Source organism: Procambarus clarkii, chromosome 12 (assembly GCF_040958095.1).
Source record: "Procambarus clarkii isolate CNS0578487 chromosome 12, FALCON_Pclarkii_2.0, whole genome shotgun sequence".
Lineage (NCBI taxonomy): Eukaryota > Metazoa > Arthropoda > Malacostraca > Decapoda > Cambaridae > Procambarus > Procambarus clarkii.
The window spans coordinates 48,217,649-48,241,689 of record NC_091161.1 but is presented as its reverse complement, the minus strand read 5'-3'; the positions used below and the strand labels follow the sequence as shown (position 1 = coordinate 48,241,689).

Genomic DNA, 24,041 nt, shown 5'->3' with positions numbered 1-24,041 from the left:
TGAGGAAGTTTAGTAGAACTAGCTCTTGAAGCAAATAGATTTGCTAACCTTTCTGCTTCTTGCTCTGGATGAACATGTGGCAGAGCAGGAGGCGATTTGCCTTTGGCAATGTTGATCTGTCTCCAAATGTCGCCCAAGGATGTATGCTGATTTAGTTTGGCACACCACTCGAGCCATTTTCTTTGATTTTGGCTGTTTCTTCGTGCACTTGATTTCGGACAGCTCTAACTAGTCCTAGATTAGCTTCGGTTCTATCTCTTCTGAAACTCTTTCGTGCACAATTTAGTCTGTTATGTAGATCTTTGATCCTATAATAGTAATACCAGTGGTCCTTATGTTGTTGGGTAATTGTTTTCCTCTTGTGGATGGCGTGATTTGCTGCTCTGTCTTGCATTTACTAAATCTTTTTCCATTTCTTCGGTGTTGTCAGGAGGAGTGTAGTTTTGGTGCCAAGTTTCGAGAGCTTCCTGAAACTGTCCAATTTGCTTTGATAAAGTCCCATCCGGGCTCGGGAACTGGAGGTCTGGGAGGTAATGCAATATTAATAACTGTTTTTGTAGCAACGGGGTCGCTAGGCAGAACATGGTCAACTGGCCAATGTCAACTCATAAATACTGGTGGAGACAAACGTGAGATCAAGCACCCCCCCCCCCCCACCAATGTGGGTTGGTTCCGTCGAGTTTCAACCAACGGAAACGGTTGAAACCGTTCAATCATTTTCCTGGTTGAACACCAGAAAAACGATGTTTTCCTTTTCCTCCATGATGACGTCGATGTGAGCAACATCAGAGTTCGCCGTCAAGAGGGCCAGAATCTCGGCCTTGGTGTAGGTTCCTCGGAACTGAACCTTGATGCAGTGGAACATGGTGCTGTTTGGCTAGCACCAGGAGCGAAGAAAAAGCCCAAGTCGTTCAGCTGACTCCCCTTTCATCGGATCACAGTGCCGATGGAAGAAAGCTTTCTATCTGGATAGTGTTCTGATCGCTAATTCACATCACTGAAGAAGGCCTTCCGTCTCTTCCGGTATAAAACTCCAGACGGGAGTGGGGCTGACATTCTAAGAGTAAAGCGGTTTGAGAGAAATTATATATGACAGACCCCCACCCCCTCCCCCACCCTATGTCATCGCCTCGCTTTACTGTGGTCAGGTGAAGATCGACGAATCACGAGCCTGCCTTCCACACTAAGTAGGTCGTTACAATTTGTAACTACAATATATAAATATGGGTCTAGTTTGTACAGGTCAGTGCTAACATTAAAAATATTGGGACATTAGTTAATTGGGCCGACTTGATCAAATTTCGTTCAACAAAATTCCTGCACTTCAAATATGTATTGGCTCTCTCCAATTAATATTATGATTATATAAACTGGCATATAAATACAATGCATTAGATTGTTTGGCCCCATTTTATTCACACAATGTTGAGAAAAATACGAACGTAAATATTTACTAGTTTGTCTAAGGTTCACACACGAATCGTTACAAGGGATCGAACACACACACACACACAAACACACAAAGGGCATGGAGGAACTTCCGTAATAACAGAACACCAGAAAGTAGAGAGAGATACCAGAGAACCAGGAACGAGTATGTTAGTGTGAGAAGAGCAGCTGAGAAAAGGTATGAAAATGATATAGCTAATAAAGCCAAGATCGAACAAAAGCTACTACACAGTCACATCAGGAGGAAGACAACAGTGAAGGAACAGGTGATGAAACTTAGGGTGGGCGAGGACAGGTACACAGAGAATGACAAAGAGGTGTGTGAAGAACTCAACAAAAGGTTCCAGGAGGTCTTTACAATAGAACAGGGAGAAGTCACGGCGCTAGGAGAGGTGGCAGCAAACCAGGTGACCTTGGAAAGGTTCGAAATTACAAGAGATGAGGTCAAGAAGCACCTATTGGAGCTGGATGTGAGAAAAGCTGTTGAGCCGGATGGAATCTCACCATGGGTATTGAAAGAGTGTGCAGGAGCACTTTGCTTGCCACTCTCCATAGTGTATAGTAGGTCACTGGAAATGGGAGACCTACCAGAAGTATGGAAGACTGCTAATGTAGTACCAATATTTAAAAAGGGTGACAAACAAGAGGCACTGAACTACAGGCCAGTGTCCTTAACTTGTATACCATGCAAGGTGATGGAGAAGATTGTGAGAAAAAACCTAGTAACACATCTGGAGAGAAGAGACTTCGTGACAACCCATCAACATGGGTTCAGGGAGGGTAAATCTTGCCTTAGAGGCTTGATAGAATTCTATGATCAGGTGACAAAGATTAAGCAAGAAAGAGAAGGATGGGCGGACTGCATTTTTTTGGACTGTCGGAAAGCCTTTGACACAGTACCCCATAAAAGGTTGATGCATAAGCTGGAGAAACAGGCAGGAGTAACTGGTAGGGCGCTCCAGTGGATATGGGAGTACCTAAGCAATAGGAAGCAGAGAGTTATAGTGAGGGGTGAGCCCTCAGAATGGCGTGAAGTCACCAGTGGAGTCCCACAGGGCTCTGTGCTTGGACCTATCCTGTTTCTGATATACGTTAATGATCTCCCAGAGGGTATAGACTCATTCCTCTCAATGTTTGCTGACGACGCCAAAATTATGAGAAGGATTAAGACAGAGGAGGACAGCTTGAGGCTTCAAGAAGACCTGGACAAGCTGCAGGAATGGTCGAACAAATGGATGTTGGAGTTTAACCCAAGCAAATGTAATGTAATGAAGATAGGGGTATGAAGCAGGAGACCAGATACAAGGTATTACTTGGGAGATGAAATACTTCAAGAGTCAGAGAGAGAGAAAGACCTGGGGGTTGATATCACGCCAGACCTGTCCCCTGAAGCTCATATCAAGAGGATAACATCAGCAGCATATGCCAGGTTGGCTAACATAAGAACGGCCTTTAGAAACTTGTGTAAGGAATCTTTCAGAACATTATATACCACATATGTCAGACCAATCCTGGAGTATGCGGCTCCAGCATGGAGTCCATATCTAGTCAAGCATAAGACTAAACTGGAAAAGGTTCAAAGGTTTGCCACCAGACTAGTACCCGAGCTGAGAGGTATGAGCTACGAAGAGAGACTACGGGAATTGAACCTCACTTCGTTGGAAGACAGAAGAATTAGGGGGGACATGATCACCATATTCAAGATTCTCAAGGGAATCGACAGGGTTGATAAAGACAGGCTATTTAACACAAGGGGCACACGCACTAGGGGACACAGGTGGAAACTGAGTGCCCAAATGAGCCACAGAGATATTAGGAAGAACTTTTTTAGTGTCAGAGTGGTTGACAAATGGAATGCATTAGGAAGCAATGTGGTGGAGGCTGACTCCATACACAGTATCAAGTGTAGATATAATAGAGCCCAATAGGCTCAGGAACCTGTACACCTGTTGATTGACGGTTGAGAGGCGGGACCAAAGAGCCAGAGCTCAACCCCCGCAAGCACAATTAGGTGAGTACAACTAGGTGAGTACCTGCAACAGATCTTGAAACAACAACTGAATTTAATAGCTTCTTTTCATCGATTTGTGCTAACCTTGCCCGAAAAATCCCAGAGACTCAGACATATGTTACCACATATCTTTCAGGCAGCTATCCAAACTCTCTTCTCTCTCCGGTCAGCCCTACAGATGTTGTGTCCATCATTCACTTGCTAAAAACCAAAGCGGGGAACATTAGTGAAATACCATCGATGGTATACAGGAGTGCCCCCCATGCCCTTGCACCACCCATAGCATTGCTGTTCAATAAATCCCTAGAGTGTCATACCTTCCCTGATATCCTTAAAAAAACAAGAGTACGTACGCCAGTTCATAAAGGAGGTAACACGGCAGACATAAATAATTACAGACCCATATCAAATCTACCTATATTATCAAAAATATTTTAATTTTTTTTTTACAAACAGCTCTACTCCCTTATAAAATTCAATATACTAAGTCCTTGTCAGTTTGGCTTCCGCTCCCAAAAGAGTACCAATGATGGTATTGTTAGTCTGCTTGACTTAATCTTCTCAGCCCTCGACAAAAGTGAGTTTCCAATTGGACTCTTCATTGACCTGAGAAAGGCTTTTGATACTGTTAACCATAACTACCTCTTACTTAAACTCCACCAATATGGAATCCGTGGCCTTGCCCTGAACTATATCCGATCCTATCTTAGTAACAGACACTAATATGTAGCCATCAATAATATAGCCTCTCCCACTCTACCAATAACTGTATGGGTGCCACAGGGCAGCATCCTAGGACCCTCCTGTTTCTTATATACATCAATGATCTCCCTAATGTCTCTAACATACTTAAACCTATATTGTTTGCTGATGATACTACTCATCTACTCTGACCCCAACCCACTCATGTTAAATAAGGTTGTAAACAATTAATTAAAAAAAGTCTACTTGTGGATGTCAACCAACAAACTCACACTAAACATAGAAAAGACCTACTACATCTTATTTGGAAGCAAATCAACAAATGCAATTCAGCTTCAGATAGATAATGTAAACATTAGCAATAAAAATGATGGAAAGTTCCTTGGCCTGTACTTAGACAAGAGACTCAACTTCAGCACCCATATACAACACATAACTAAAAAGGTTTCTAAAACAATTGGTATACTCTCTAAGATACTCTCTAAGATCAGATATTATGTACCCTACTCTGCTCTCCTCTCACTCTATTATGCACTTATCTATCTCTATCTTACTTATGGTAGCTGTGCTTGGGGTTCAACCTCTGCAAACTACCTCAGGCCCATCATCATCCAGCAAAAATCTGCTATCAGGGCAATAACTAACTCTACTTTCAGACAACACACAGCTCCTCTGTTTAAATCCCTAAACATGCTAAACATAAATTCAGTTCACACATTCTCCTGTGTAAATTACGTTTATAAAACCCTTTTTCTAAGTGCAAACCCTGTTCTGAAACTCTTCCTGGACAGATGTAATAGAACACATGCCCACCACACCAGACATAAATATCTCTTTGATATCCTCAGAGTCAAACTTAATCTATGTAAACACTCTATGTAAATAAAGGTACCTAGTCTATGGAACTTACTCCCTAATGATTTAAAAAGCTGTCCAACTTTTGCCATATTCAAAAATAAAACCAAAAAGTACCTAATTTCATCTTCATAGTTTTCTACCATGGGCTTTATCTTCACACTGTATCTAGTGCTACTCAATCCCCCAATATTTGTACCTAAGCCATATTACTTTAACATTGTAATCTTAGATATCATTTGATATCATGGTTGTTGTATTGAGTGCATTTTCTACTGCATTATTCTTTGAAACTTTTCCTCGAAACGATCCTCATATTGTGCTTCAGTGAACCAATGTATAACCCTGAAATGCTATTCTCATGTATCTAGTAATCCTTGTTTCTTTATTGTGTATTATTCTGATCTGCTTTTGTGTCAATATTTCTTCAAATTACCTGTAAACATTTTTATTGATTTTACTGTAATTATTTTACTTAAAATTATCTGTACCTGTAAAGAAAAGCTATAAAATACCTGGTAACATTTTTTATCAATTTTACTGTTAATTTATAAAAAAAAAAAACTGTTAGTTTAAAGACTTACCCGAAACGCTATGCGTGCTAGTGGCTTTACAAGAATGTTAATTCAACTTATTTTCTATATTCTCTGTTAACCTCCATTGTAACTTCTTGTAAAAAAATAAATAAAAATAACAAAACTATTTATGATGGGTTGTTGTGTTGATTTAGGGGCGACGACGATCGTGGGATCTTATGATGGGTTCAAGCGACGATTGAGTAGTGCGCATAGCGTCCCTCACCTGTGACGTCACAGCGTCATCCGCCGCCAGGAACATCAACAAAGCGGTCAGTTTGTGGTCCGTGCAGTCAGCAAGAAGACAAACACTTCATGCAATCACGCAAATATTATCGTAAGTAAACACTTATATTTTATAATATTATTAGATTTTGGTGCTGGCTATAGTGCTGGTGTATTAAGAGGTGAGGAGCGGTGCTGGTGTATTGAGAGGTGAGGGGAGTGGTGGTGTATTGAGAGGTGAGGGGCAGTGGTGGTGTATTGAGAGGTGAGGGGCAGTGGTGGTGTATTGAGAGGTGAGGGGCAGTGGTGGTGTATTGAGAGGTGAGGGGCAGTGGTGGTGTATTGAGAGGTGAGGGGCAGTGGTGGTGTATTGAGAGGTGAGGGGCAGTGGTGGTGTATTGAGAGGTGAGGGGCAGTGGTGGTGTATTGAGAGGTGAGGGGCAGTGGTGGTGTATTGAGAAGTGAGGGGCAGTGGTGGTGTATTGAGAGGCGAGGGGCAGTGGTGGTGTATTGAGAGGCGAGGGGCAGTGGTGGTGTATTGAGAGGCGAGGGGCAGTGGTGGTGTATTGAGAGGCGAGGGGCAGTGGTGGTGTATTGAGAGGCGAGGGCCAGTGCTGGTGTATTGAGAGGCGAGGGCCAGTGCTGGTGTATTGAGAGGCGAGGGCCAGTGCTGGTGTATTGAGAGGCGAGGGCCAGTGCTGGTGTATTGAGAGGCGAGGGCCAGTGCTGGTGTATTGAGAGGCGAGGGCCAGTGCTGGTGTATTGAGAGGCGAGGGCCAGTGCTGGTGTATTGAGAGGCGAGGGCCAGTGCTGGTGTATTGAGAGGCGAGGGCCAGTGCTGGTGCATTGAGAGGCGAGGGCCAGTGCTGGTGTATTGAGAGGCGAGGGCCAGTGCTGGTGTATTGAGAGGCGAGGGCCAGTGCTGGTGTATTGAGAGGCGAGGGCCAGTGCTGGTGTATTGAGAGGCGAGGGCCAGTGCTGGTGTATTGAGAGGCGAGGGGCAGTGCTGGTGTATTGAGAGGCGAGGGCCAGTGCTGGTGTATTGAGAGGCGAGGGCCAGTGCTGGTGTATTGAGAGGCGAGGGCCAGTGCTGGTGTATTGAGAGGCGAGGGCCAGTGCTGGTGTATTGAGAGGCGAGGGCCAGTGCTGGTGTATTGAGAGGCGAGGGCCAGTGCTGGTGTATTGAGAGGCGAGGGCCAGTGCTGGTGTATTGAGAGGAGAGGTACTGTGCTGCACATACAGTATATAAAAACAGCATAATATTTTAATCACAAGCAGGGTTTCCTAATGGCTCCTTGAGACTTATAACTGGGTTAAGTACTTTGCACATAAGTTCCAAATCATGTGTGTCGTATTATTAAACATCTCTTTAGAAAGCTGATTTATGTTATTTCTTAGTGTTCACTACTACTAGGTAATGATAAATATATATCTCACTGATATATTATTAATTATACTCAGCTATTGCAGATGATTTTGATGCTGCAAACCGGAGATGCATAGCTGCGGAAGACACGTCTGAAGTGGAAACTTAAAACGAAGCTTCAGATATGAAGCAAAGAATGCCAAGAATAACAAATGTAAGCATTGAAAACCTAGTTCAGTAATGAAAAAATTTCACGAAATTGACATATTGTGCATTATTTCATCTCATTGTCAATCATATTTAATGATTTTTTTTTATGGAGTAATCTTTGCTATGTTGATAGTGCTCGTTGTGTGTCTGCAGGTGCATTCATTGTGTGTATGATGCCAGGTGTTAAAGTATTATTTCTTACTCGTTCATGCTCTCATTTAGACGTTTGGCCTCAATGAGGTTCAGTCTTGTGACTGGTGTGTGGCACGTTTCTGTTGAAATGTAGTCTTTTCGAGACTACATTTCAAATATTACTTAACATACATGGCTACTCCCTCTCCTTGTCTAATATATCTATCTGTGTGAAATAGATTAAATCCATTTATTTGATATTCATCTAATAGTTCTCTATTTTCTACATTCATCCATGTTTTGGTAAGTGCAATAATATGTACTGTTTCATTGCAGATAAGAGATTCCAGATCGTTCCAGATTTCCAAAGTACTGAAACGCACACCATACAGGCTTGGTGGATCTCGATGCAAGGTAAAATAATTTATTTACTTGTACAGTATATATTTTTAGCTAATTATCAGTATATAAAACCACAGTACTTAATTTTATCAGTGTCAAAGACACAATTACATCTTACTCATAAATACCATTATATACCTCACTTGTGGTAACATATACACACATTAAGTATATTATGTAGCATTATCTGTAATCAACTGATTTTCAGAGCTGCTCATTACAAAATATTCTTTTAAAAAAGTGTTTCTTAACAATAGGAGCATTTCATTACAATATATCCATAATCAACTATATCAAACCCTATTACAGGTAAAACCAGTAGGCATTCTACTGTATTTTATCAAACCCCTATTAGAATAATAGATCTTGTAATGATTTTGCAAAAATAGTGCCATTTACTATTTTTAAAATATTATTAAAAAAATTACCGATATGGTGCATTAGGATGACAAACCAAATGTTTCACTTTTGACAATTGAGCACCTGCTACATCCAGATTCCTGGGAGGAAAGGAAGGACGATCTTTGGAATCATTACCTAAGTAGACAGGAAAGCTCATTATCAAAATACATTAACATTATACATATTTGGATCAGATTAGAAAATATCACGGAAACTCCGAAACTCGGAAAAATCCAGATGACATCTATAAACAAATCCCCTTTTCCTAGTTCTGCATCTCTCCTTTGGAATAAATTTTGTTGTGCCTTTATCATATTTTTCACAAAACTTGACATACATCTCATTTACTTCATGTCCTAACGGCAAGTGTTTGTCAAATTCCTTAAGGAAATATCTGAGTTCCCCATAATGACCTCTCCACAAATCAGGTTTTTCAACTGCTTCAAGCTTATTTTCTAACAGATTATAATGCATTGCATACTTTATTCCCAAAAAGACATGGTCACTTTTACCCAAGGGAGGGAGGTACTGAATGATAAATATCTCTTCCTCTTTCCTTGTAAATATAACATCCAGAATGGAGGGAACATCCCCTTCCCTCATCCTCGTAGCTTGTTTAACATGTAGAAACATGAATGTTTACAGGATGAGGTTTACAAATCTACAAGTCCAAAAATCCTCTGTTCTAGCTTAGCAAAGCTTAGCTTAGCCTACTATATTGAACTTTAACTTTATAACAAAACAAATCAAAAGGGTTTGCAATAATATTAGTTGAAAAATTCTACCAATTTTTGTTTTTCAGTGTTAATAGTAAAAATGCTTATGTTTTTATTGTTAAATTTCAGAGTAATATCAGTTTGAAGATATTTAAGAATAAATATGGCTAGGTCCCTTTAGTGTATAAATGTATATTATCCACCAAAAAATTCACACAAACAAAAATTGTTAATTGTAACAAACTTTTTCTAGTTTGTGTCCTGAAGTAAATTTCTATCAAACCTCACTGGAAAATTCATTGGGGTTGTATGTTTATTGTTAGTATGATATACAGTCTACTGATCAAGTGAACTAGGTACTATTTATCATCCAAATGCACCAATATGTCTTCATTCTTCCCAGATGAAGGAACTAGGTAACGTTCATCATCTGAATGCACCATCTGCAATGCATCATCTGAATCCTTTCCCACACTCATGACACACAAGAGGTTTATCAGCTGTATGCACAATCCTGTGAGTTTTTATAAGTCGCAGATGATTGAATCCCTTGCCACACTCAGGACATTCACGAGGTTTATCATCCGTATGCACAGTCATGTGACTAATTGTACTAGAACGTTTCCCAAATCTTTTCCCTGCATTCAGCACACTTGAAATGTTTAGCACCTGTTTGTAGTGTCCTATGCACATTTATATATATATATATATATATATATATATATATATATATATATATATATATATATATATATATATATATATATATATATGTGTGTGTATATATATATATATATATATATATATATATATATATATATATACACACACACATATATATATATATATATATATATATATATATATATATATATATATATACACACACATATATATATATATATATATATATATATATATATATATATATATATATATATACACACACATATATATATATATATATATATATATATATATATATATATATATATATATATATATATATATATACACACACACATATATATATATATATATATATATATATATATATATATATATATATATATATATATATATATGTCGTACCTAGTAGCCAGAACGCACTTTTTGGCCTACTATGCAAGGCCCGATTTGCCTAATAAGCCAAGTTTTCATGAATTAATTGTTTTTCGACGACCTAACCTACCTAACCTAACCTAACCTAACTTTTTCGGCTACCTAACCTAACCTAACCTATAAAGATAGGTTAGGTTAGGTTAGGTAGGGTTGGTTAGGTTCGGTCATATATCTACGTTAATTTTAACTAAAATAAAAAAAAATTGACCTCATACATAATGAAACGGGTAGCTTTATCTTTTCATAAGAAAAAAATTAGAGAAAATATATTAATTCAGGAAAACTTGGCTTATTAGGCAAATTTGGCCTTGCATAGTAGGCTGACAAGTGCGTTCTGGCTACTAGGTACGACATATATATATATATATATATATATATATATATATATATATATATATATATATATATATATACATATATATATATATATATATATATATATATATATATATATATATACATATATATATATATATATATATATATGCGAACAAGCCTGAATGGTCCCCAGGACTATATGCGAATGAAAACTCACACCCCAGAAGTGACTCGAACCCATACTCCCAGAAGCAACGCAACTGGTAACTACAGGGCGCCTTAATCCGCTTGACCATCACGGCCGTCAAAAAGGAAGTGATAGCCGAGGCTATTTGAGCCACTTCCCCGACGGCAACTCGGATGGTAATCTTGGGCATAGCATTTCACCAAATCACCTCATTCTTTGGGGCACACGTGAGGAACACAAATGCGAACAAGCCTGAATGGTCCCCAGGACTATATGCGAATGAAAACTCACACCCCAGAAGTGACTCGAACCCATACTCCCAGAAGCAACGCAACTGGTAACTACAGGGCGCCTTAATCCGCTTCACCATCACGGCCGTCAAAAAGGAAGTGATAGCCGAGGCTATTTGAGCCACTTCCCCGACGGCAACTCGGATGGTAATCTTGGGCATAGCATTTCACCAAATCACCTCATTCTTTGGGGCACACGTGAGGAACACAAATGCGAACAAGCCTGAATGGTCCCCAGGACTATATGCGAATGAAAACTCACACCCCAGAAGTGACTCGAACCCATACTCCCAGAAGCAACGCAACTGGTAACTACAGGGCGCCTTAATCCGCTTGACCATCACGGCCGTCAAAAAGGAAGTGATAGCCGAGGCTATTTGAGCCACTTCCCCGACGGCAACTCGGATGGTAATCTTGGGCATAGCATTTCACCAAATCACCTCATTCTTTGGGGCACACGTGAGGAACACAAATGCGAACAAGCCTGAATGGTCCCCAGGACTATATGCGAATGAAAACTCACACCCCAGAAGTGACTCGAACCCATACTCCCAGAAGCAACGCAACTGGTAACTACAGGGCGCCTTAATCCTTTTTTGACGGCCGTGATGGTCAAGCGGATTAAGGCGCCCTGTAGTTACCAGTTGCGTTGCTTCTGGGAGTATGGGTTCGAGTCACTTCTGGGGTGTGAGTTTTCATTCGCATATAGTCCTGGGGACCATTCAGGCTTGTTCGCATTTGTGTTCCTCACGTGTGCCCCAAAGAATGAGGTGATTTGGTGAAATGCTATGCCCAAGATTACCATCCGAGTTGCCGTCGGGGAAGTGGCTCAAATAGCCTCGGCTATCACTTCCTTTTTGACGGCCGTGATGGTCAAGCGGATTAAGGCGCCCTGTAGTTACCAGTTGCGTTGCTTCTGGGAGTATGGGTTCGAGTCACTTCTGGGGTGTGAGTTTTCATTCATATATATATATATATATATATATATATATATATATATATATATATATATATATATATATATATATATATATATATATATATATATAATGTCGTACCTAGTAGCCAGAACTCACTTCTCAGCCTACTATGCAAGGCCCGATTTGCCTAATAAGCCAAGTTTTACTGAATTAATATATTTTCTCTAATTTTTTTCTCATGAAATGATAAAGCTACCCATTTCATTATGTATGAGGTCAATTTTTTTTATTGGAGTTAAAGTTAACGTAGATATATGACCGAACCTAACCAACCCTACCTAACCTAACCTAACCTATCTTTATAGGTTAGGTTAGGTTAGGTAGCCGAAAACGTTAGGTTAGGTTAGGTTAGGTAGGTTAGGTAGTCGAAAAAACATTAATTCATGAAAACTAGGCTTATTAGGCAAATCAGGCCTTGCATAGTAGGCTGAGAAGTGAGTTCTGGCTACTAGGTACGACATATATATATATATATATATATATATATATATATATATATATATATATACATATATATATATATATATATATATATACATATATATATATATATATATATATATATATATATATATATATATATATATATATATATATATATATATATATATATATGTTTCATTTGAATATGACCGCATATTCTGTATTTATTATTTTTTGGTTTAGGGCTTCTATCCCTCTAACTATTTTCTTAGCATCAGGGCTTAATTGGAATAGGAGTTCTAGAACTCCTATTCCAATTTTTTGTTTTAGGAGTGGAATAGGAGTTAATTGGAATAGGAGTTTTAGAACTCCTATTCCAATTAAGCCCTGATGCTAAGAAAATAGTTAGAGGGATAGAAGCCCTAAACCAAAAAATAATAAATACAGAATATGCGGTCATATTCAATGAAACATGTTTGAAAGAAAACCTGCTGCCAGTATACACCTATATATATATATATATATATATATATATATATATATATATATATATATATATATATATATATATATATATATATATATATATATATATAAATAAATAAAGGCGGTACATTAGGTTTATTTGAGTACATAGCATTGATGTTTTTAAATTATTGTAAAGCAATTAACACCCATAGAGCTTTGGGAGGTCCTAAATCAACAGATAATTTTAAGTTGGCCTGGTTGGTCCGTGAGCCCGGTTTGTCCGGCACTTATAATATTAATGTTTAATACACGTATAATATTTGACTGGCAGTCTGTCCATGCAATGTTGCAAGGCTCTTGGTTTCTTAGATTTGCCAACAATTACACATGTGATTGTCTGTTCCGTCAGCATTCGCACACATCATGGCCAAGAGCCTGTCCTTGTTGACCTTATGTCCTGGCACACAACCCTCACTCCTCATTGCTAGAAATTTTTCTGGTAAACTCTTCCAATACAACCCAGTTTCATCTCCATTATAAATTTGATACGAATATAAATTATTTGCCACAATGTATGCTCTTAATTTCTTTTTAAATGGTTCTACACTGCTTTCATCTGCACTCAATTTTTCACCGACAATTTTCCTCTTCACAATATTTTGCCTACCCTTGAACCTTGCAACCCATCCTTCACTCGCTTCAAAATTCTTTATTCCAAGGCTTGCAGCAAACCTGCTTGCAGCATTTTGTATTTCTGGCCACGAATTGTCAGGCCAGCTGTGCAGTGCTTAGCAAACCACTTGTACACAGCCTCATCCAACTGTACATGCGTCAAAGTTTTCATAGTCTTTCTACCACACCCTCTGCTAGTGCTTGCACCTTCACTTTTACAGGTTGAAGTGAATTTTATAAGTTATTCTTTTTGTTTCCTTATATCAGAAACAGTACTAGTGCCTATATTAAATTCCTTGGCAACACTTGAGGTCGACTGGCCATTTTCACAAAATTGTATAACACATAGCTTGTCCTTAATTGTTAGGACAACCTTCTTCCTCTTAACATCTCCAGAACGATTCATGCTGCTACCAGACATAGTCTTGGTCAAAAATGTTCAAAGTTACTATGAAAATAAAAAAAAGTTATTTAAAAAAATATTTCACTAATGGTGCAGCACTGTGAGGGTAGAGAGCACATGGCTTGACCAGGCCTGGACGGGTCCAGTCGGGGCAGGGAGGAGGCACGTTATGTAGGCCGCCAGCAGCAAAAAAAAAAATATTTTTGAAGGAAACTTCAGCCTGTGCAAATTGTTTTTAGGAATCTTGCATGATATTTTTTTTTTACATAATTACTAGTATTTCTTTTGACTTTGGCTATGATGAATTGTTCTAAAATCGATGGTAATTCCTGTACTGTAGTCTATAGGCCGCTCCCCCATCCAACCATTATCCCCCCAGGTGGTCCCTCCCAATGCTCCCCTCTTTCCCGACACCACCCACCCTCCCCACCCCCTCCTACACCATGCGCCTCGAGCCACAGGCAGACGGGATTAATACGGTACGACCTGCCTCATGGTTTTCATATACGGACAATTCCATGATTATCCGGCTGACTGTCCAGATAGTGTAACATTGGCAGCAAATTAACTGGCTCTGATATTTTATCCGGCTAAACCAAATACAAATACAAATATTTATTCAGGTAAAGTACATACATACATACATGGTAAGATACAAAAGTTGATGGATTTATAGATAGAGCTAGTACATACAATGCCTAAAGCCACTATTACGCAAAGCGTTTCGGGCAGGAAAAACACTAAGACTAAAACTTAATACTAATTGAGATTAAAGTATAAATTGTGTTTTGAAAAAATAAGAAAAAATAATGAAAAAAGGGGGGGAGGGTAAACATGGAAGAAAAAAAGCAAAAATACAATTTGGTCAAAAAACAGCATTGTATAAAATCGTAGATCAGAAATACTACAGGAACAACCGTGGACATCTTCAAGAAGAAACTAGATTGTTTCCTTCAAGGAGTGCCGGACCAACCGGGCTGTGGTGGGTATGTGGGCCTGCGGGCCGCTCCAAGCAACAGCCTGGTGGACCAAACTCTCACAAGTCAATTCTGGCCTCGGGCCAGGCTTGGGGAGTAGAAGAACTCCCAGAACTCCATCAACCAGGTATCATGGGTTGACATTTAGGGGTGAGATAGGTTACATTAAGTTAATTAGGTAGCACTTAGTTTTAATCTTAAACTGGTTGGGAGAGGTACATGCAGTCTTTAACATAATTGGGAAGGTCATTCCACATTCTGGGTCCCTTGATTTGTAAAGCATTTCTAGTTTGACTAAGTCGTACTCTTGGAATATCAAATAGGTATTTGTTTCAGGTGTGGTGCTCATGGGATCTGTTACAACCTTCTAGGAAGCTTTTAAGGTCCGGATTGACATTACAGTTCAGCGTTTTATATACTGTATATTAAATACACATGAGAGGATGTGCAGTGACTTAATATCAAACATATTCAGAGATTTGAGTAAGGGTACCGAGTGATGTCTGGGGCCAGAGTGAGATATTGTCCTAATAGCAGCTTTGTGTTGAGTAATTAGAGGACGTAAATGATTTTGGGTAGTAGAACCCCAAGCACAAATACCATAGTTGAGATAAGGATAGATGAGAGAGTAATAGAGTGTCACCAGGGCAGGGCGAGGTACATAATATCTGATCTTAGAAAGAATGCCAACAGTTTTTGAAACTTTTTTTTATATATTTAGAATGTGTCCCTGGAAATTCAGCTTGCGTTCAATGAGAACGCCAAGGAATTTGCCATCTACTTTGTTACAAATTTGGGTATTGTTAATCCTGAGATTTATTTGATTTGAGGATTTATTGCCAAACAAAATATAGAAAGTTTTGTCAATATTGAGGGTGAGTTTGTTGGCAGTTAGCCAGTAATGGACTTTATTTAGCTTAGTATTCACTGTGACATTTAGAGCAAGGGGGTCAGGACTGGATTAAATGAAGGTTGTGTCATCAGCAAATAGAATGGGTTTGAGATGTTGGGAGGCATTTGGAAGGTCATTAATGTAGATGAGAAAGAGGAGAGGGCCAAGTATGCTGCCCTGGGGAACACCAATGTTGATGGGTAGGGTGGGAAAAAGTGAATTATTCACAGAAACATACTGGAGTCTGTCAGCAAGGTAAGACTTATTGTACTGCAGGGAGTGACCTCTGACTCCATAATGTTGTAATTTAAGAAGAAGGTTTTGGTGGTTAACAGTGTCAAAAGCCTTACGCAGGTCTACAAATAACCCAACAGGGAACTCATTTTTATCAAGAGCTGTATGTATCAAGTTAATCATACTAATAAGTGCATCGTTAGTGCTTTTTTGGGGTCTGAAGCCATATTGACAAGAGCTAAGTATATTGAGTTTGGCTAGATAAGAATAAAGCTGCTTATAGATTAGTTTTTCAAATATTTTTGACAAGTTTGGCAGAATTGATATAGGTCTGAAGTTGTTAACATCTGTGGGATCACCACATTTGTGGACAGGGGTTACTCTCATTTTTTGTTAGAATATCTGGAAAGGTTTGGCGTTTAAGTGACTTGTTGAAGAGCAATGCAATGGCAGGAGCTAAAATTCTGGAGGCTTTTTTGTAAATAAGAGTTGATATCTCCTCAAGGGCACTAGACTTGGTTTTAATGGAAAGGATTATGTCAGTAACATCAGTGGAATTACAGTACAACCTCGATTCAACGTACTATATGGGACTAACCCCAGTTCGTTGGAGCGTTGGATTCGTTGCAAGAGGTGACCTTCAGGAGGCGTTTGTGTCAGTGTCTTTTTTTTTCTTGTACACAATAAAAATGCATTATCATATTACATACTCTACCTATATATTACTTCTCTACTAAAAAATACTGTAATTCATAAATTTACCTTATTGTTGAAGTTATGTCCATCTGGAAGTTTCGTGAAGTTGTGAATGCTCTACATTAAATATGTACTGCAGTGCATTTTGCCGTTAGCACTGTGTTGATTAAAAGTAGTTCTGCTGTATGTTGAGTACTACAATACAGTTTATGAAAACTATTGTACACTAAAATTACTGCAACTTTAATTTTAACACTGTGTACACACTTAAATTTAACACTTGTTCTAACTGTTCACGCTTCACATGTTTTTAGATGTTTGCATCAGCTTTGCTGGTGCTCACTGCTGCTGTAGGTTCAGCTGCTTCTGAGCTGGTGCTGGCTGCTGTTGTACCAGTGCTGGGTGCAACTGTGCTTGTGCTGGGTACGGCTGTTGTACCAGTGCTGGGTACAACTGTGCTCGTGCTGGGTGCGGCTGTTCTCGTGCTGGGTTCGGCTGTTCTTGTGCTTGGTACGGCTGTTCTCTTGCTGGGTACGGCTGTTCTCGTGCTGGGTACGGCTGTTCTCGTGCTGGGTACAGCTATTCTCGTGTTGGGTACGGCTGTTCTCGTGCTGGTTGATTTTCTGCTACTAGTTCTTGCAAAATATTGCTTCATTTTTGGCATTAATGAGGCACTATTAGTAAGCCCCTGAGACATTTTGTTTTATAACCAAAGAGCTGTAGTAAAAAAATGGTCAATTCCACAATTATTCTTCCACCGGCGGATAAATACTGTACGTCAATCGCAGACAAAGCTAAGAGCACTGGGTGCATACTGTACGAACGCAGACTAAGTCTATACGTACACCCTTCAGTAGGCTGGTGTTTAAGCCTGATCCAGTAACATAAATTTTCCTTAATTCGATTTACATCAAATTATATATTTTTGGATTATATATTTAGTTTAGCAACATTATTACGATAATAAGAGCTATAAAAAATACTTACTTTGGAACTGATTTATTAATTTTATTATTTCGAAGCCGTAGATCACTGAACTGTGGCGACGAAATCAAACAAAACACTGCCTGGTGTTGTGTTCGATTTCCAGTAACATATATTTCTCTCAAATATTCAATTTACATCAAATTATATATTTTTGGGTTACATATTTAGTTTAGCAACATTATTACGATAATAAGAGCTATAAATAATACTTACTTTGGAACTGATTTATTAATTTTATTATTTCGAAGTCGTAGATCGCTGAACTGTGGCGACGAAATCGAACACAACAAGCATGGTGTTGTATAGACAGGGATTAGACCTGTCCACTCATGCTGGAGTTGTGCTGCCAATAACGTGAATAATTTCTCAAATAGGAGATATCTATCTTATTACAGTATATTTTTGGTTTTATTTAGTTTAGTTTAATTAGGATAATAAAGAGTTATTAAAACACAAGTTTTAGAAATGATTTATTAATGTGAAACGTTCAAAGCCATGGGTCACTGATCTATGACAACACAGACGAAAGTGAGTGAAACCTCACTGTAAAGTGAGATTTACTGTACAGTATTCCCTTATCTGTCCACCCTCACTCGTCTTGTTTCATCACAGAAAATGTATATAAGAAGATTTCAACATATTAGCTAGCTATTCACGCTTCAGCCTTTAAATTAATTTAGAAAGATACGTGTGCCACAAATCGGTGATCGAAAATCATTGAAACTCAGTCGTTCACTTGTGTGGACGACTCTGGCTGGTATTTGGTTAATATGCATCACTTCTTGTGGACCATTCTGGCTGGTGTTTGGTTCATATGACTCACTTGTTGTGTGGTCCACTTGTGTGATCCAACTTGTCTTATGAAGGAATTATTAATTGTAATCTGTGATAGAATGAAACAGTTTTACACCAGTCTGTGAACTCTGTCCCAACATCGTAAGCTTGTGGACCACTTGTGGTCCACTTGTGTGGTCCATTTGTGTGATCCAACTTGTCATATGAAGGAATTATTAATTGTAATCTGTGATGGTATGGTAAAGTTTTTCTACCACTGTGAACTCTGTCCCAACATCGTAAGCTTGTGGACCGCTTGTGGACCACATGTGTGGTCCACTTGTGTGGTCCACTTGTGTGATCGAACTTGTCATATGAAGGAATTAATAATTGTAACTTGTGATAGAATGTGAAAGTTTTCCACCAGTCTGTGAACTGTCTCAACGTCGTAAGCAAATCCGAACATCCCCCGCTTCGGCGAACCATTTTTCGTCGAACCGGGTGAGTAAATCCGGCCTGAAAAGTGTGCAAACAAGCCGGAGATTCGTTGAATCGGGGTACGTTGAATCGAGGTTGTACTGTAGTAGGCATTAGGTACAGAGACTGTGGATAGTTACCTGTAAGATAGTCCTGAATATTAGTACTGGAAGATGGAATATCATTTGCAAGGGATGACCCAATGGAAGAGAAGAACCTTTTGAATTCAAGAGCAGTGTCAGAGGCTGAAGCAGACCATCATTATATGACAGGAGTATTGGTTTGTTATTTAAAATCTTCTTTGATCCCAATATTTGAGAAATTGTGCTCCATGTTTTCTTAATATTGGCCTTTGTGTGGCTAAATTTATCTTCGTAGTATTTAATTTTGGCTCTCCTAATTATTTTAGATAGCAATGATGAGTAATTCTTTGAAAATTCTTTGGGGACGGTTCCTAACCTATACTTCTTTTCAAGGTTATGTTTTTTATTAATGGATTTAAGTATCCCCTTTGTAAGCCAAGGGGTGTTTAGCCTTTTAGTTGTGACTTGTTTTGTTAGCATAGGACAGTGGGTGTTATAAACGCTGAGAGTTTTTTGAAGAAATGATTGCACTGCTAGGTTGATGTCCCCTATGTTACCTAATTCGGATTCCCAGTTGATATTAGCAGCAGCAGCAGCTATAAAATTGCCTATAGCAGTTTCATTGTGCAGCCTAAAGCTTATCTCCCTTGTCTCTAGAGGTGGTTTGTTAATGTTGGTTAGGAGAAATGTGGGGTAATGGTCAGTAGTGTTATCAATGATTATCCCTGAAGTGGAGAGGTTTATGTTGGGCCAGATGTGATCAAGAGCCGTGGCAGTACTGTCAGTGATTCTAGTAGGTCTAGTGATTAAGGATATGAGGAAGCAGGAATGCATACAGTTGAGGAAACTAGCAGCAGCAGGAGGGTTATCAGGCTCGCAGAGGTCAACGTTAAAGTCACTAGAAATAATTAAGTGCTTTTTGTTCAGTCGGTTCTCTACTATAAGATTTCTAAGGTTAGTGTTAAATTCAGTCACATCAGTGTTAGGAACCCTGTAGAATGCTCCCACAGTCAAGACAGCATCATTACCCTTGACTCTGAAACAAGCAAATATATACTCTCCATAAGGGTCTCTAGATTTAATTACTTTTAAGCAAGTCAGTGCATGGTGGTAGTAAAGAGAAGTATCACCACCTCTTTGTATAGGACGACAGTTGTGAATGGCTGAGTAGTTAGGTATGTTGTAGAGTTGATAAGTGTCCTCTTTTTAACCACATTTCAGTAAACACAATAAAAGAGAATTTGTTGTCTACTGTTTGAATCAGGGCATTAACATCATCAAAGTGTTTGCTAAGAGATCTTAAATTCAAGTTAATTACAGAAACATTGTGATTACACGCTAAAACATTGTTTACATCATGTGCTGTGTAATATCTGCAATTTTGATCATTAAGGTGCTGATTGTCATAGATACTAGATAAGAGGTTAAGGTCTGGATCTATAATAGTTTGCATAAGAGGGCTGTTTTACAGAAAAGCCAAAAGACAATGATAAAATAACTAGCTATGAAAAAATATATATATAAAACTATATACAAAAATGAGGTAGGTTGCTTAAAAGTACTTTCAGGTACACTGTAGGTAATTATTTGCACTAATGATCAAAATTGCACAGGCAAAGCAAAGAGCACAATGGAGCAATTGTGGTTGGGCTAGGCAACCTGGGTTACAAAGAAAAAGTAGAATAAAATTGTTAAAGTAATATAAACTTAATGGTAATTTAAGTAATAAAACTTAATGGGAACTTAGGAATGTAAAAAATGAACTAAAATAATTAATAATAATAGATGACCAAAAAAGTAAAAAAACAATTATGAAATCTATAAAATGAAAAGCTTGCTTACTTTACTATTATAAGTACATTATAGTTGAATACTAAAGTTACACTAAAACAAAATGAGGTAGTTTAACCCTCAAACCGCGCATATCATATATAAATGATATCAGTGACAAAACCGAAACCGCGCACATCATTTATATATGATTTCGTGTCTAGCGCTATAATTTAAACGCCCCGCCTGCGATAGGAGCAGCTATAGTACAGCCACGACCGATAGTTGCCAGATGCCACCTAGAAAAAAAATCCAGGCCAACATTCTTGGGTGTTACAGCGTCAGTATTGAGCAAGCCACCAAGGCTGGCGCACGCAGCACGAGCTCACGGCACCACTGTTCAGCTTGTGACCACAGCATCGCCTACAAATACCATAATATAAATGATACTGCTATTATTTAGCAGTGATAGTATTACTGAAGCCCCCCTGACTGTGATAAAATTGACCAGGATTCTGATAATAGCAGGATTGTGGTAATATTTAGCGCTGTGCTCCATGGAGGGAGGAGTAAGGCTGTGGGAGGGAGGGTTGTGGCGTCGTTTTCTGACTGTGTGGCCACCATTTATTGACTGCACTCACCATACCAGCTTAGTGGTTCGATATGGTGAACACAAATGTAGATACTTTTATATATCATGTGTATAGTGTGAGATAACAGCGAGAGGAGTAGGTTGGGAGCCGCCATTTTGGTGAGGGAGGAGCGTCGTCTGCACGACTTGGCATGTTGTTTACTGATGGCCACTATGGTCTTTGGGCACCATACCAACTTATTTGTTCAGGTATGGTGAATAAAACAGGTAGATACTTATATATAATGTGTGTATATAGCGTAATAACACCACAAACAATATTGTTGAAGGACAAATATTAGTGCGTCTGGTCTTGAGGGCGGCCGCCGATCAGCTGTGTGAGTAGCAACATCTTATGGACTTTACTCACCATACAAGCTTAGATGTAAAGTTATGGTGAACAAAACATGTAAATACGTATATATAATGTCTGTGTATAGTGAATAAATACAGAAAGAGTATTGTGGGAATGAGGTGAATGAGGGTGAGTGAGGTGGTGTTGAGGGAGGGAGTGCCAGTGAGTGGCTCGCTGGTGTTTGGCGGTCACTCCTCGTTGCTTTTTGACTCACAAGACCAACTTAGTAGTTCGTTATGGTGTACAAAACATGCAAATACTTATATATAACCTGTGTATATAGTGTAACAACAGCAAAACTATTTGTTTATTGTTTTATGAACATAATAATTGAATCACTAATATGCACACCATAATTTTGAGTACAGCGATGGTTCACACATTTTATAATATAAATATACCACAATTCACTGTATGGAATAATATTACTGCAAAAAAACTAAAAAAATCAGAGACATTGAAATAATTAGGAAATAATATATTTGTGGCAACTGCCGTCTGACAGCTCGGGCGGAGTAGACCTCGTCTGGCGAAGGCTCTGCCAACGCCCCTCTTTTGCCACACTTCCCTACCCTATTGCGGCTAAAATATGCCACCTACGATTTTTTTGTTATTTTTTCCGTGATCAGGGAACAAAAATGAACACTTCTATAAGACGAAAGAATTTTTTGGATTTTTTTTTTTGTTGCGCCTGTGGGTGTGAATTCCATTTGGGCCCCTAGCGGTTTGAGGGTTAAATAGAGATACACTGAGGTACACTGGATAATGAAGTTTATACTAGAGGACACAGGCAAAGCCAGTGTATTATGGAACATGGGAGTAAAAAGGAAAAAAAAGACAATAATAAAGATAATTTTTTTTTCTGGGGGGAGCCCCATCGGCTCCCCGGAGCTATCCAGGCTGAATGGATATGTATAACTTTCTGGCATCAGTCAAAGTGCTAGGAGTTCTTGCCTACCGGGGACCACGAGCCAGAACCTGGCCCCCTCAGAGAGGCACGAGGAGCAATGGCCTATAGAAGAAATTGTGATTGGGAGCATTCAATGTCTGCCATCGACCGGGACAAGCACCCAGAAAGGTAGGCGCCCCAAAACAAACCCCTATTCTGGTGAAATTATTGCTACTGAAAGCCGAATGAGTGGACAGAACTCCCCAAACAAAATTATCAAACTAGCATGACGTGATCACGTCGCAGCACCACTGTCTGCACAACACCCCCCCTCCCCGAGAGGGGGAAGGGGGAGCCCCAGACCCTCCACGCCGGCGATCCAACTGGCAGTTCTTGGCTGATGGTATTACTGGCTGGTCGAGTGCCTCTGACTCCGGTTTTTGTTTCAGTTCTGTGCCTTGTGGTGTGGACTGTCTCTACCAGTGGGGTGTGAGTCAGGAGTAAGATTCCACGGTACTCTGGTTGCATGTGCCTAGGGCTATCTTCCCTAGGTGCCCTGTAAGTACTGCCTTTGGGGCTTAGTCACCTTGGGTTCTACCTCCGCTGTGTCCTTTACTGCTCGGTACTGGGCTGCCCTTGGAGTCGGCTGGGGTTTTGTTGCCCTGGTTTGTCTCTGGGTAGGTGGTAGTTTTCGTCACTGGTAGGGGCGCGGGGTACTGCACAGCTAGTTTTCACCATTAACAGCGGCCGGCTCTGTTCCGCCTGGGTACGTTGTCCTCTTGCGGGCTTTTTCTTTTGTTTTTGCCTGGTGGGGGGTCTGCCTTTACTATGGTCCCCTTTCCTGTTGTAGGTGAATTTCTTTCGAATTCTTCTGTTAGCGGTACTCCCTGCTTGGCCCCTGTGAGTGGACATGTCCCGGGGGTTCAGCTTTAGCAGTTTGTTGATTGATTTGGGCGCCGGGTCGCGATACCCTGCCTGGGCTTCCCTTAGCGTGTATCAAAGGCTAAGGGCCCTGGGAAACCCCACGGGGGCTCCGTGGTCCTCTAGATGTGTCCCCAGAGTCCCCCTCGCGTCCTGCGAGTTGACGGTTGATCTATCCCCTTGTCTCAGGGTGACACTCACCGGTTGTGCCTCCGCCATGCTGCCTGTTGGGTCCTTGTTCTTGTGACCCGGAGTCGTCCGATGATTGTTGTCGGTACGCGCTCTCCTTCACCCAGGCCACTAGTCTTGATAATCGGGTGCAGGTGGCTGCGGCATTGCTTGCTGGGTGTAGGTTGCTGCAACGCTCTTGGTTGTTTGCAGCCCCGGATGCCCCGAGGCTGCCCCGTTTTGGTGGTTGGGGTCTGGACTTGGGGGTGGGGGTCACTT

The 24,041-nt window shown here is 39.8% G+C and overlaps 1 long non-coding RNA gene across 1 annotated transcript in view; it reads left to right on the top strand.

Annotated features, from left to right (window-relative positions):
- The first annotated feature begins 5,774 nt into the window (after positions 1-5,774).
- Positions 5,775-24,041, top strand: part of LOC138363931 (uncharacterized) — a 96,482-nt gene continuing 78,215 nt past the window's right edge. Inside the window, exons 1-3 of the long non-coding RNA XR_011228272.1 lie at positions 5,775-5,929; positions 7,288-7,397; positions 7,862-7,939. This is a non-coding gene — a long non-coding RNA (uncharacterized lncRNA). The remainder of the gene's footprint in view (positions 5,930-7,287; positions 7,398-7,861; positions 7,940-24,041) is intronic.